This window comes from Anopheles stephensi, unplaced genomic scaffold (assembly GCF_013141755.1).
Source record: "Anopheles stephensi strain Indian unplaced genomic scaffold, UCI_ANSTEP_V1.0 ucontig300, whole genome shotgun sequence".
Taxonomy (NCBI): Eukaryota; Metazoa; Arthropoda; class Insecta; order Diptera; family Culicidae; genus Anopheles; species Anopheles stephensi.
Window position 1 is genome coordinate 99285 of NW_023405237.1, and position 13952 is coordinate 113236.

Sequence of the window (13952 nt, forward strand, 5' to 3'; positions counted from 1 at the left end):
TACCGAGGCGGAGACATCCACGCGCTAACTGGCCCGGTCATCTGGCCGTGAATGCGAAAAGAGGTCAGCGAGAAGTCGAGTGAGGTGATGCGTGCGCGAACTTCATGTCTTGTTAATGTGTTCGCCAAATCCGATTGTTGTTTTGTAAAATTTGTATAACGTAACTGTTCAGGCGTTTTGTGTCCGATGGCGTTATTCAATGTTAATAAAGATTCGTTGGAACCGTTCCGGATAGATAGGAGCAGCGCCTGGCCCATGCGCGTGTTTGGGTCAGGATGCATTATGGCCGACGGTTTACGCCCGTCTGGGAAGGCCGCCGGCTAGGGTGTTAGTGCGTGTCTTGTTATCTGTATGTAATGATTGTTATTTATTTGATAATAAACACGTACATGTACATTAAAAAAAAAAAAAAAGAAGTGGAGCTTGCAGAGGCGAACTGTCAACCGAAGCGAGCGGACGCCTTTCGTGAGCTTCTGGTTAAAAAAATAGTAAATTCGAAGGAAAAAGATCTTCCAACCAGTGAAACGTGCGTGCAAAGGGTGTATTTGTTCAGTTTGTACGCCACTGAGTGAAGACCCGGCGAAAAACCGTGAAATTATAGTTATAAACGGTACACAAACATTGCGTCGCGCTTCGGCGCGTGTGACCGAAAAAGTGCGTGTGTGGTGAGGTGAGTGCGTGCGTGCGAAGCGCTCCCTTTCGGTGCGTTGGAAAGGGAGCCCGCACCCGCAATTGGGTGGAAAAAAACTCTTCAGGAGTAAAAAAGTGCTGTGAAAAAACATTACGTTAACGAAAAAATAAAACATTCGGTGTAAAAACAACACCAAAAAGGGTAAAAAAACGACGGTGCAAAACACGTGCTAAGGGCACACGCACTTAGAAGGGCAGTGTGTGTCAGTGTCGGTTGGTGCGTGCGAGGTGTGTTGCGTGCACATTAACTGACAAGTGCACAGTGGAGAGCTCATCGGACATTCCGGTTGATGTTCTGGGAGTGCTCTCCCCTTTAGTGCCACCAGCGCCACCTGTGGGGCACTAGCACAAGCCATATCGCAGATACAAACCACAAAAGCTCCGCACTGAGCTTTTGCCATAAAGGCGAATGCGGACCGCATACCGGCTAGGCGCAGAAGCCTAGTGTTTGCTGGGCAGAGCAACAAACCGGACAGCGGTAGCCATGCTAGAGGAGGAGAGCGGTTCTGATGGGTCGGTGGATGCAGAGGCCACCGTACCCGTCAGACCAAAGAAGATGAAAATGTCGCCGCGAGTAGTGGTGACGCTCCTGTCGCCGGGAACGCTGTCGTCGCTGTGCAGCGCAACGGGAGCACCCACGCCAGCCCCGAGGGGAATGCCAGGGACATCAGGAGAGGCGGATACGGAAGCGCGAGAGAGGACCGGCCCCGCCCCCGCCCCCACACCATCACCACGGAGATCGGTATCTCCCGAGATGCTGGCACCAGCCGCATCGCCGTCGGTAGAGGAAACCGAAAAAAACCTTTCCCGTGGAACGAGAAGCGCAACCATCACCGCCTGCAAATGACTTCACGAGTCGCTTCGAGAAGCTCATGCAGAAGCTGGAGCAGGTAACCGCGATGTGGGAGAAGAGCCAGGCGGAGAACGCGAGACTCCGCAATGAGCTGGAAATCTATCGCACGGGCGTTAGAACGATTGAGCAGCTGGAGGACTCAGTGACTGGCGTGCGCTTGGGAAGCCAAGCGACTACCAAGTCCAAATCCGGGCCCAGCAAAAGGACGATTAGGCGCACTAAACAACGAGAGAGAGCCGAGGCACGCCAGTCGCAGGGTCCTGCCCAGCATCGCATGCTGGAACTGCAGGAGCAGCTGCGAAGAGAAATTGAAGAGGAAGAGGAGCAGACGAGGGCGAGGAGCGGGCACGGGCAGCGGTCCCAGCCCCTGCAGCAGCCGTACGACTTTCCGGCACCGGAAACCAACCAGCAGCAGCAATCCTACCGTGATGCCCTGGTAGGTGGATGGCAGGTTGTTGGGAAGCGGCAAAAGGCCCAGCCTTCAGCTGCACCTCAGCAGCGGCAGCGGCCGCAACCTGCAGCTAAGAGTCAACGCCCCGCACAGGCGAACCGGCGGACCAAGCGACGACGACCAGACGCCATCTTGGTGGTACCAGCACCGGGGGCTCTTTCGCGGAGATGTATAGACCCATCCGGACGAGCCCGGCCCTGGAGGATGTCCAGCACTGTATCCGCATAGGGAAGCGGACACCGAAGGGGAACCTCCGGATGGAGCTGGCGCGGGATATGGACTCCGCGGCGCTGTGTAGCCGCATCCAGTCCACGCTTGGAGAGCTGGGATCCGCCAGGGTCCTGACAGAGATGGCGGAGGTTGTGCTGAAGAACGTGGACAACCTCACGGAGGAGGATACGATCAGGGAGGCGCTGATGCCGGCACTCGCCAAGGAGCCAGCGGTGGCCTCGCTTCGCATCTGGGAGCGGGCAGATGCAACAAAGCGGGCTCGAGTGCGGCTACCGCGAGTGGAAGCGGAAGCCCTGCTCCAAAAAGACCGCCTTCTGATCGATTACTCCTCGTGTCGGCTGGAGGAGGCCCCCAGGCTGGAGGCGGCAAAGCGCCGTTGCTTCCGGTGCCTGGAGAGAGGGCTGCGTCGGGCCCGATCGCAGTAACTGCTGCATCCGATGCGGAGCTCCTGGCCATCGGGCGGCCAGCTGCAGCAGTGCGGTTAGCTGCATTCGGTGTGGAGGACCACATCGAATTGCAGCGCACGGCTGCAGGGGAGCGAACCTTCCCCCCGCCGCTAAGCATGCCTGTGGGGAGCCACCTCCAGGTCCTGCAGGTCAACACCAACAGGAGTCGGAGTGCGCAGGACCTGACTCTCCACACAATGCGGACGGAGCGGGTGGACGTTACGGTGATGTGCGAGCTGTACTCGGTTCCAGACGGGAACGCAAACTGGGTGGTGGACCGCGACAGGCTGGTGGCCATTGTCGCGAGCGGCTACTCCCACCCAGTTCAGCGGATTTGGAGCTCGAGTTTTCCCGGCATTGTGGCGGCGGACGTGGCAGGCGTCACTATCATAGTGTGTTACGCGTCGCCAAGCATCGGGGTCCCCCAGTTCGTAGAAATGCTGCAACGCATTGAGGTGCTCGCCTCAGGGCGCCCCCGAATGTTACTTGCCGGCGACTTCAACGCCTGGCATAGCGCCTGGGGCAGCAGCAGGTCTAACACGAAGGGCGAGAAACTGCTACAGCTGGCGGAGGGTCTCAGGCTCGATGTCCTGAACCTGGGGAGGGAAGCCACATTCCTCGGGAACGGCGTCGCTCGCCCGAGTATTGTGGACGTCGCCTTCGCCAGCACAACCATCAGCAGGCAGGACCTCGTCGGGGACCCCGAAAGGCAATGGAGGATGCTGGGAACGTACACATTAAGCGATCACCGGTACATCCGCTTCGAGGTGGGGGAAAGGCCGGCGGTTACGAGCCGGAGTTCAGCGGGAGCAGAAGCAGCACCAGCAGTGAGAGCAGCGGGCAGACGCTGGCGGGCAAAGGAGTTCAGCCGGGAGCTGTTCGACATCGCGTTGCGGGCAGCCAACTTCGTGGAGGAGGCCACGGATCCTGAGGGCCTGACTCGAACCCTGAGCCGGGCGTGCAGCGAAATCATGGCGGAGGTTTCCCCGTCAGTCGGCCACACAGGACGACCGGCGTACTGGTGGACACCAGAGATTGGCCGGCTAAGGGAGAACTGCCGCCTGGCTTGGGAACGGTACAGCAGGGTACCGACCAGCGACACGGCAGCCCGCAGAACAGCTTCTGCACGGCACCAGGAGGCAGACCAGCTGCTGACAGCTGAAATCCGGGCCAGTAAGCGGGACCGGTACAGCGAGTTCCTGCAACACCTGGAGGATGACGAGACGGGTAGGTGGCAGGGGGAGCTCCTGCGACGGCTCGGAGGGAGCTCCTGCGACGGCTCGGAGGGAGCCGCGTCGCACAAGAACGCGATCCGGCCGTTCTGCAGCGCATTGTGGACGCGCTGTGCCCGAACCACACCCCTGTTGCCGGGCCACCCATCGAACCGGACGGCGTCAACATCAGTCCAGTAACGGAGCAGGAGTTGCTCGACATCGCGGCTGGCCTGAATCCTCGGAAGGCGCCCGGTCTGGATGGACTGCCAAACGCTGCCCTTTCGGCGGCCATCCGGGCGCATCCAACGTCGTTCGCGAGGCTCCTCCAGGAGCAGATGAATGCTGGCCGCTTCCCGCGGCAATGGAGGAAGGCGAAGCTGGTACTGCTTCCCAAACCGGTAAAACCCCCGGGCGAGCCGTCATCGGTGAGACCGATGATGTTGCTTGACACGCCCGGCAAGGTGTACGAGCGAGTATTGCTTAACCGCCTGAACGACCACATCGAGATGCCGACGGAGCCGCTCCTCTCCGAATACCAGTTCGGCTTTCGGCGTGGTCGGTCGACACTTCAGGCGGTTGGGCTGGTGATGGAGGCCGCCAGATCTGCGATGAGTTTCGGACGAACGAATAGACGCGACAAGCGCTGCCTGCTTGTCGTTGCTCTGGACGTCCGTAACGCGTTCAATTCCGCAGACTGGCAGGCCATAGCACTGGCGCTGCAGAACAAAGGAGTGCCCTCAGGACTGCGCAGCATCCTGCAGGAGTACTTCTCCGACCGTGAGCTGACGTACGATACCAGCTCCGGTCCGGTAACACGCCGAGTAACGGCAGGTGTTCCGCAGGGGTCCATTCTGGGCCCCACCCTGTGGAATATCCTGTACGACGGCGTGTTCGGAGTGCAGCTGCCGGAAGGTGCATCCGTCATCGGCTTCGCGGACGACCTGGCAGTACTCGCCAAGGGGTGTACACCGGAGGAGGCGACAGGTGTAGCGGAGGAAGCTGTGGCAGCGATTGCCGCCTGGATGGAGCAACATCGGTTGCAGCTGGCCCCGGAAAAGACGGAGATCGTCCTCATCTCCAGTCTGCGACGGGGCCACCCAGCGGTGCCCGTGGTGATCAACGGTGTCGAGGTCCGTTCGAAGCCGGCGATACGCTACCTTGGGGTCATGCTTCACGACCACCTCTCGTGGAAGCCACACGTCGAGAAGGCCACCGCAAAGGCACTCCGTGTGGTGAAGCTGGCCACCGGCGTGATGTCCAACCACGCCGGACCGAGGATGGCTAAACGTCGGCTGCTGGCAGCAGTGGTGGACTCGGTTGTGCGATACGTGGCACCCATCTGGGCGGAGGCGGTGAAGCTCCAGTGGTGCAGGCGGAAACTGGAGCAGCTGCAGCGACCTTTGGCGAAAGGTGTCGCCAGGACATTCCGCACTGTCGGCTACGACACGGCGGTAGTGCTGGCTGGATTGGTCTCGCTACACCTGCAGGTGGACGAGATCGCGCGGTGCTATACCAGGCATCAACGGGCGTTGCAGAGGCGGGTGCTGATAGACAAGGAGGTCATCAAGCGGCTAGAGCACTCGGCGACCATTAGGCAGTGGCAGACATCGTGGGACCAGGATGCCGCTCATCCGACCGCGAGCAGGTTCCTACGATGGGCTCACCGCGTGCTGCCGGATATTGCCGGCTGGGTAGGTAGGAAGCACGGCGAGGTTGATTTCTTCCTCAGCCAGGTACTCTCCGGACATGGCTTCTTCCGGGAGTACCTCCACGCTATGGGTTTCACCTTTGCCCCGACCTGCCCCTTCTGCGCCGACAACACCGTAAAGTCGGCAGAGCACGTGGTGTTCCACTGTCCGAGGTTCGCCGACACAAGAGTGCAGTTCCTGACGGACGCGGACGGCGTCGTTATTACCCCCGATGAGCTGGAGCATTTTCTTCTGTCGAGCCCGGAGGCTTGGCAGCGAACAGCCACGGCAGCACGGCGGATCTGCAGCTTCCTACAGCAAAGGTGGCTGGAGCAGCAGGTTGCCGAAAACGCGGCCATCGCTGGCGGGATTGTTTCCGCCAATGAGCTGGCGGAACGCGTTCGGCAACAGGTCCGCCGTGAAGCCAGAAACGCTGGCCAACGGCGAAGACGCCGGCAACGGCAGGCATCCGCCATCGGGGAAATGGACATGGCCGCACAACAGCACCCGTCAGCAGCAGGAGAGGCAACGCCCAATTCGGCCCGAACGAGTTCCGCCATCGGCCGAAGTGTTACTTCGTCGTCGGCTAAGGCGGAACCAACGGCAGCGGGAATACCGCGCCCAATTACGCACCGGTACATTACCGCCATTGCGTTCGGGCCGAACTCGTCGAAGTAGAGCACCACCGACGGAGGAGGAGTTAGCCCGACGATGGGCCAACAGGCGTGCGCGAGAACGCCATCGTCGCCATGAGCAACAGGATCGCCATCGCGGCTTAATGTCGGCCGACGTTGAAGCCGCCATCGCGACCACAAATACGTCAACGCGCTGAGTGGGAGCGGTTAAGGCCGAAACGATCGGCCAGTCAGCGAGCGCGCGGAAAAAACGACCGGGAGAGACCGGCATTTTGCCGTCTCCGCTTTGTGCGGTCGTTCGCTTTCGCACAGTTGGGCGAGAGAGAGCGCGCGTGCGCTCGGTTCGGGTACATTCGGCATTTTGCGTCCTCCGCTTTGTGCGGATGTTCGTACCCGACCAGTAGCGGGAGAGAGAGCGTGCGCGTACTCTATGAGTGTCAGGTCCGTCTTTTTCGTTTACGTTCTGTGCGGATGTTTGTTCTGTCCCACCGTAAGCATCAAAGTGTCTGCGTACTTATGTATGTGCATGTGTGTGTGCGTACATACTATACGTTAGCAATAGGAAAAAATGGAGACTCGGCGAACCGCGGTCATGCCCGCTTCGTTAGTGTTAGGCGTTTAAGTTCTGTCCTTCATTTTCAATGTTGTGTGAACTAATAGTCAGGCGGGGCGCGTGCCCTTACTAAATGTAGTTAGGGACGGCGTTGCAGCCGGTGGCTGTGCCTCCGTCGGGAAGGCCGCCGGCAATGATGATGTTTATTCGTTGTATAATTTGTTCATGCGTGTTTATGCTTCATTTATTGTTTATATGTATGTAACGCGGCGATACATTTATACATTTATAATGAATGAACAAAATGCAAAAAAAAAAGAAGTGGAGCTTGTAGAGGCGAACTGTCAAAGGTAGCGAGCGGACGCCTTTCCGTGAGCTCCTTTTTTATAACAGTGTTTTTCCGGGAAAACTTAACAAGTATAAGTGCAAAAAGTGTTAAAAACGTTTACGAACATACATTTTGCGCCACCGTGGTGAAGTTTTGTGAAAAAAAAAGTGAAGAAACATTGTTAATTGGCACACAAACATTGCGTCATGCACCGGTGCGTGTGGCCACGAAGGGTGCGTGGTGTTGTAAGTGCGTGCAAGCGTAGCGCTCCCTTTCGGTGCGGTTGAAGAGGAGCCCGCAGCCGCAGTGTGGTGTATTTATTACAAACAGAAGTGAAATCGTGTAAAAAACATTACCCCCAACGCGGGAAAAACATTCAGTGTGCAAAAGTGTGTTAAAGTGCGCTAGACCAGCAAGCGAATACCACGTGCTAAGGGCACGTGAACTTAGCACGTAAGGGCTTGGCTGTGTCGGTGAGTGCGTGCGTAGGGTGACGTGCTCGGTTTGACAACTGGACAGTGGGCACACCACCGGTCATCCCGGTTGTTGTCCTGGGAGAATTCCCCCCTAGTGCCACCAGCGCTCTCTATGGGGCACTAGCGGAAGTTTCTCCAGAGACACAAACCAAGAGCTCCGCACTGAGCTTACAGCGTGCTATAAAACCCATGCGGGCTGCATACCGGCCAGGTGCACGAGTCTAGCGACTTCAACGCTGGACAAAGCGACGAACCGGCCAGCATTGCCATGTCGGAGGAGGAGAGTGATGGTTCGGTGGAGGTGGTCCCCGAGATCATCAAACCGAAAAAGCGGAGGTTGTCTCCGCGCGTCGTGATGACACCCCTGGAGTTGTCGCCAGGGACGCTGTCGTCATTACGGAGCTCGCCGGGGGCACCCAAGCCAGGCCCACGGAAAACGTCGGAGACACCGGGAGAGCCGGACACGGGAGCCGAAGGGGAACCTTCGGATGGAGCTGGCGCGCGACATGGACTCCGCGGCGTTGTGTAGCCGCATCCAGTCCCCGCTGGGCGAGCTGGGATCCGCCAGGGATGGCGACCGAGATGGCGGAGGTGGTCCTGAAACACGTGGACAACCTCACGGAGGAGGAAACAATCCGGGAGGCGCTGAGAGCGGCACTCGCCAAGGAGCCAGCGGTGACCTCGCTACGGATATGGGAGAGGACCGACGCCACAAAACGGGCCAGAGTACGGTTACCGCGAGTGGAAGCGGAAGCCCTGCTCCAAAAAGACCGCCTTCTGATCGATTACTCCTCGTGCCGGCTGGAGGAGGCCTTAATCATGCAGGCTGGAGGCGGCAAAGCGCCGTTGCTTCCGGTGCCTGGAGAGGGGGCACATGGCAGCGGACTGCGTCGGGCCCGATCGCAGCAACTGTTGCATCCGATGCGGAGCTCCTGGCCATCGGGCGGCCAGCTCTAGCAGTACGGTTAGCTGCATCCGGTGTGGAGGACCACATCGCATTGCAGCGCACGGCTGTAGTGGAGCTAACCTTCCCTCCCGCCGATAAGCATGTAATATACCCAACCAGAAATTTTCGGCGGATAACTAACACACTCTTAAGATTTCTCTGTTGGCGTATGGATGTATGCGTGTACGCTTACAACCGTATGCATAGCGACGGTGGTACGAGTACGCACTCTTTCCCCCTCTCGCGATTTTGTTCTAGATTCATGTATGTATGCGTGATTATATGTATTTCTAGTGTGGGGGACGCGAGCACGCGCTTTTTACAAGGGTTTTAATTACCTGCTCTCTCTCTCTTTTAAGTCTGGAAGATTACTTTATTTTAGTTTTTCATGCGTGCGGTTTGCCAATGAATGTTCTGTGTTGATGCGATAAAAAGGTTGTTCTGGTTTGCGAAATATTTTAGAAAAAGTGATACTATTTAATCAAAAAGAGTGTACCTAAAAGGTTATCATGTCGAATATCAAACATGGAATGAAATCCGGAAATTTGTATCGTCGCGCAAAAATATATGTAAAATTGGAAACAATCAGTGTTCAAAAGGTGTCAAGTTCGAATCGAAATGATAAGTATTGTGTATTAGACAAAAAACGTTTATAAAATTGATGTCTCTTTTAAACCTCAGCAGAAGAAGAAGAAGTTTTCCTTGCTGAAGAACAGCACAACGATTATTTGGAGACAGACTATCTCAACCCGGGAGATGACTGTAGTGATGATAGTGACCGCGAGGAAAGCAATACAACAGCAAATAACATCTTGGAAAATATGTCGATCGTAGATGGCATACAGTTTTGGGCGCTTTCTACTAACGCTACGCACCAATCAATTAATTTGATTTTACAACTTTTTAAAAAGGCAAATATTAAAGTACCTGCCACCGCTAAAACATTGCTTGGAACGAAAAAGAATGCTTCCTCCGAGATATCAGAGGTCGGCGGCGGTCAATTCTGGTATCGAGGAATCAAACACTGCATTTTGAATTACTTCAGATGAGTCAATAGGATAACTTGATAGTCGATGAGACAACAGATATTCTATTTTCATTTTATTTGTGTTACAGTACCATAAAGAATCCTACGAAAGAATTGTCGCTTACACTATCGATCGACGGATTGCCTCTGCATAACAGTAGCAATATGCAGTTTTGGCCGATTTTATTTAAAATAGAAGAAATACCACTAGCACCAATTATGACTGCTGCCATATTTTGCGGGCTGAAAAAGCCAGACAGCATTGAGCAGTTTCTTCGGCCAATAGTAAATGAGTTGAATATCCTCATCACTCATGGTAAAGCGATACAAGGGCAACAAGTAAATGTTAAGCTGCGTGCCAGCGTTGCTGACACTCCGGCAAGATCGTTTATAAAAGGTAATTAAAAAACTAAAAAAACTGCATTAAATATTACACAACTCTTCTTATAATACAAACCATTATTGTAGAATGTAAAAATGTACTGCACTAAAAACATATTTACATTACATTTTAGGCGTAGCTGGACACACAGGATACGAAGGATGTTCGAAATGCACTGTTGTTGGTGAATACAACAGTGCTGGCCATACTGTAGTATTCCCAACCATGAATGCTCCCAAACGAACAGATCAGGGTTTCCGAAATAATGCATATCCAAAACACCACAAAACACCAACACCACTGCTGGATTTGATGAAGTTTGATATGATCGAGAACGTTATTGTGTCAGATCTTCTAAATTTGTTCCATCTTGGCATAATGAAGCGCCTTCTTTAAGGCTGGCGAGACGGCAAGCTTGGGACAAAAGGATGGTCTCAATCACAATCAGACAAAATCTCAACGGCTTTAGCAAAGATACAACTTCCCTCAGAAATGCATCGAAAGTTGCGTCAAATCAAATATCTGCACTTTTGGAAAGGCGTTGAATTTCATTACTTTTTGAATTACGCTGGCATTGTTGTATTAAAGCAACATTTGAGCGATGAGATGTATCAACATTTCATTATTTTGTTTTGTGCTTTTACAATTCTTTCGTCAAGTGTGTACAGAGAGAAGTGGGATTAAGCCAGGAATTTACTTGATACATTTGTAAAGGACTTTGATAGAATTTATGGAGCACGATATATCAGCAGTAACGTGCATAATCTTCACCATGTGTATGAAGAAGTAATTCGATTTTGTCCGCTTGCAACGATTTCCACTTATCCCTTTGAAAATCATCTTCAATTTTTGAAGCGCTTGCTCCGAAGCGGATGGAAAAACTTAGAACAGGCCAACAACCGTCTATCAGAGATGGAGCAATTTGATATGCCACGTATTGTGTGTGAAACAAATAATCCTACAATTAAGGAACGTGGAAATTTGATAACACTAACTGTGCGATCAAATTTCATACTGCAGAACTATTTCAGAAATGGGTGGTTTTTGACGAAGAATGATTCTATTGTTAAATTTCAATCAGTAGAGAAAGAATCCTCAACAGATAACGCCAACGTTCTAATTAGTGGACAAAAGATTAATGTTAAATGTGTTCGACTATCCTTTTGATTCGAAGGAAATTTGTGTATTTAAAGGATACGTCAATACATTGTCTGAAACCTGCGAAAACACGAACTTGGATAATGTAAGATGCAAGTTAGTGGCATTAGCAACCTCTTGTAAAGACGAAATTATATTTGTACCGGTTCAACACACCTTAGAATAAAACAATGTCTTGAACCGTGTGATATTTGTTATTTCTCATTTTCTATACATTATTTTAAATTACACTACAATTTTACAACTTATAGGAACTTTAACTTCACTTCACCGACTACAACGCGTGAACCAATTCTACAAGAGCAAATGGATATAGTGATCATGCTCAAAATATTTTAAGTATCACTTCAAAAGAAGACTTCTAAAAATAGTGATCCGATATTGATAATATTTTTACATAGATGCAGTGCTTGCTGTTAGCAAAACCTTTTTGATAACCCTAACCCTAACCAAAAACTCTAAGTGAAATATATACAATTAAATAATATGTTTCTAACTACTATAATAAAAATGATAAGTGTTAAGAGTGGAAAAGAAAATATTTGATGATAAAACAAATTTAAAAGAAAATAAATTTGAGGAATACTACGAACGTTTCACTGTGTGGCACGATGTGCGTTTAGTGCTTTGTATATTAACACGGTCCGTAGCATTCCTCAACTTATTTTTTAAAAAGAAAGAAATGTAATTTGGATTGGATTTTAAATTGTTATTGCTACCTATTTTAATAAATAAATCTAAAAAGTTTTGAAAATTAACTAAACCTAATTTTTTAACACCTGCAGTTTTGCTGATACCACTCCAATTTAATGTTGCAAAAAAAGGTTTTGAAAACAGCAAATCAATCGCGTCGTGCAGACGATTATCCACATCTGCACGCGTGATTTGCACTTGCATCCATCTAACTACTTTGCTATTAAATTCAGGATCGTTAAGTTCTTCATTAAATTTAAAAAAATCTTCTTCGGAATCGATTGGGCTGATTTCAAAATCAGTCCTGGGAAACAAGCCTTCCCGACGACGAGTTGCCGCTACAACTTCATCCATAAGGGATGTAACGCGTGAAGAATTTTTAATGACTACATCCATTTTTGAATCTATAAAATCTACTCGACTGCTTAAAACGTTAATACGTTCATTGACGATAGCGAAATTGTCATCTTTTTTTTTTTTTGTAATTTTGCACTGAATTGCTCAATTAGAATTTTCAACTCATTATTAGTCGTATTCGATTCAGTGCATATTTTATGTTTTTTCGGTGCTACAAATAATTAATGTAAAATAGCATTGTGATGGATAAAATTATATATTTTGTCAGTAAAATTTCTTACCATTAGTAAAGAGGCTACCATCGTTATTTATGTCATCGTTTACAGGAAATGATAAAAGATATAAGGTTAAATACAATGTAAAATATTTACTTTGATGAAACATACCGAATTGTGCTGCCGGAACCGAAAAACTGTTACGTGAACAGGGTTGTTGAGTAGATGGGTTGGTTTCTGAAACATTATGACATATAGTTTATATTATTTTAAATTAAATTTTAGTACATTCGAGCTCCACCGTAGCGCTTGCGTAAACATACCACCAGAGTTGGTAGGCGTTTGCGGAGGGGAATAATGAAGCGGAGCAAGGGGTGGCAATTCCAAAACGCTTAAAATGTTTAATTATGGCGCGGGATTAATAACCTTCCCAGTGCATCACTGATCTAAAATTAGAAACACATAGGTAAAAATTGTAATTAAATAAAATTATGTGCATTATAACATTCAACGTTACCTTCAAGAACATTTCGGAGACTGCGGAGATGTACTTTTTCGGTTGTTCAGTGCACTAGAGTTTTGCTCTGCTCGCTCTTCTTCTTGCGCACCGGTCTGGTTAAACATTTTGCTGCAACAAACAAATTGACAATACACTTCATAAAACCTTTCTCGTAACGGAGCACGATACCAAGGCTGCAATAGCTCAACGGGTAACGCGGAGGATTCAGAACAGGTAACACTTGAATTGTATATAATCAACTTCTAATCCAAAACTTTCTTCCTAAATTTCCATAGAAAAACACGCACCGGAAAAAAACACTGAGGATGACAACTTCACCAGAACAAGTACGAACAAGAAAAGGCGCGTTAAACAGAATGACGCGTACACCTGCATGAGAGCGAGCGAATTAAAAATGTGAACAATGGTGTACATGGAAAAAGCGATAGCGAGAGCAAGCGTGAGAGCAGCAAAATATATATTTTTGTCGAGGGCAGAAGAGGGGGAAGAGCTGTTTTTTTCTTTTGTGGTCCGACCACGTCTGCCGCACCGAAAAACCGGTTTTAAACGCCGAAAATCAAACATTCGGCGGCGTTCGGGTCGGCTTCGGGCTATCGTCCGAAAAGTCTTTGTATCTCGTACACATTTTCGGTCGCCGTTTCGAGTACGAAAGAAAGGCCGAAAACATACCCGAAAACCGCATTTTTACTTCTTTGGGAAAGCGTGTACCACCGACAGAGGAGGAGCTAGCCCGACGTCGGCCAACAAGCGTGAATGCGAACGCCAACGTCGCAACGAGAGAGCAGATCGCCATCGCGATTCCATGTCGGCCGACGTCGAAGCCGTCATCGCAACCACGAACACGTCAACGCGTCAACGCGAGTGGGAGCGGTCTAGGCCGAAACGATCGGCCAGTCAGAGAGCGTGCGAGAAACGACCGGACGAGACCGGCATTTTGCCGTCTCCGCTTTGTGCGGTCGTTCGCACTCGCACAGCAGAGCGAGAGAGTGAGCGCGTGCGCTCGGTTCGGGTACGTTCGGCATTTTTCCTACGAAAGAATTGTCGCTTACACTATCGATCGACGGATTGCCTCTGCATAACAGTAGCAAT

At 51.0% G+C, this 13952-nt stretch overlaps 1 long non-coding RNA gene across 3 annotated transcripts; it reads right to left on the reverse strand.

Moving 5' to 3' along the window:
- Positions 1 to 11648: 11648 nt before the first annotated feature.
- Positions 11649 to 13675, reverse strand: LOC118516483. Of its 3 annotated transcripts, none has more exons than XR_004907899.1 (3): positions 13151 to 13675; positions 12861 to 12971; positions 11649 to 12789 (listed from the first exon to the last, which is right to left on the reverse strand). It is a non-coding gene; the product is annotated as an uncharacterized LOC118516483 (long non-coding RNA). The 3 variants fall into 3 exon arrangements; XR_004907897.1 differs by having other exon boundaries at positions 11649 to 12580; positions 12667 to 12789; positions 12861 to 13675; XR_004907898.1 differs by having other exon boundaries at positions 11649 to 12580; positions 12645 to 12789; positions 12861 to 13675.
- Positions 13676 to 13952: the final 277 nt, after the last annotated feature.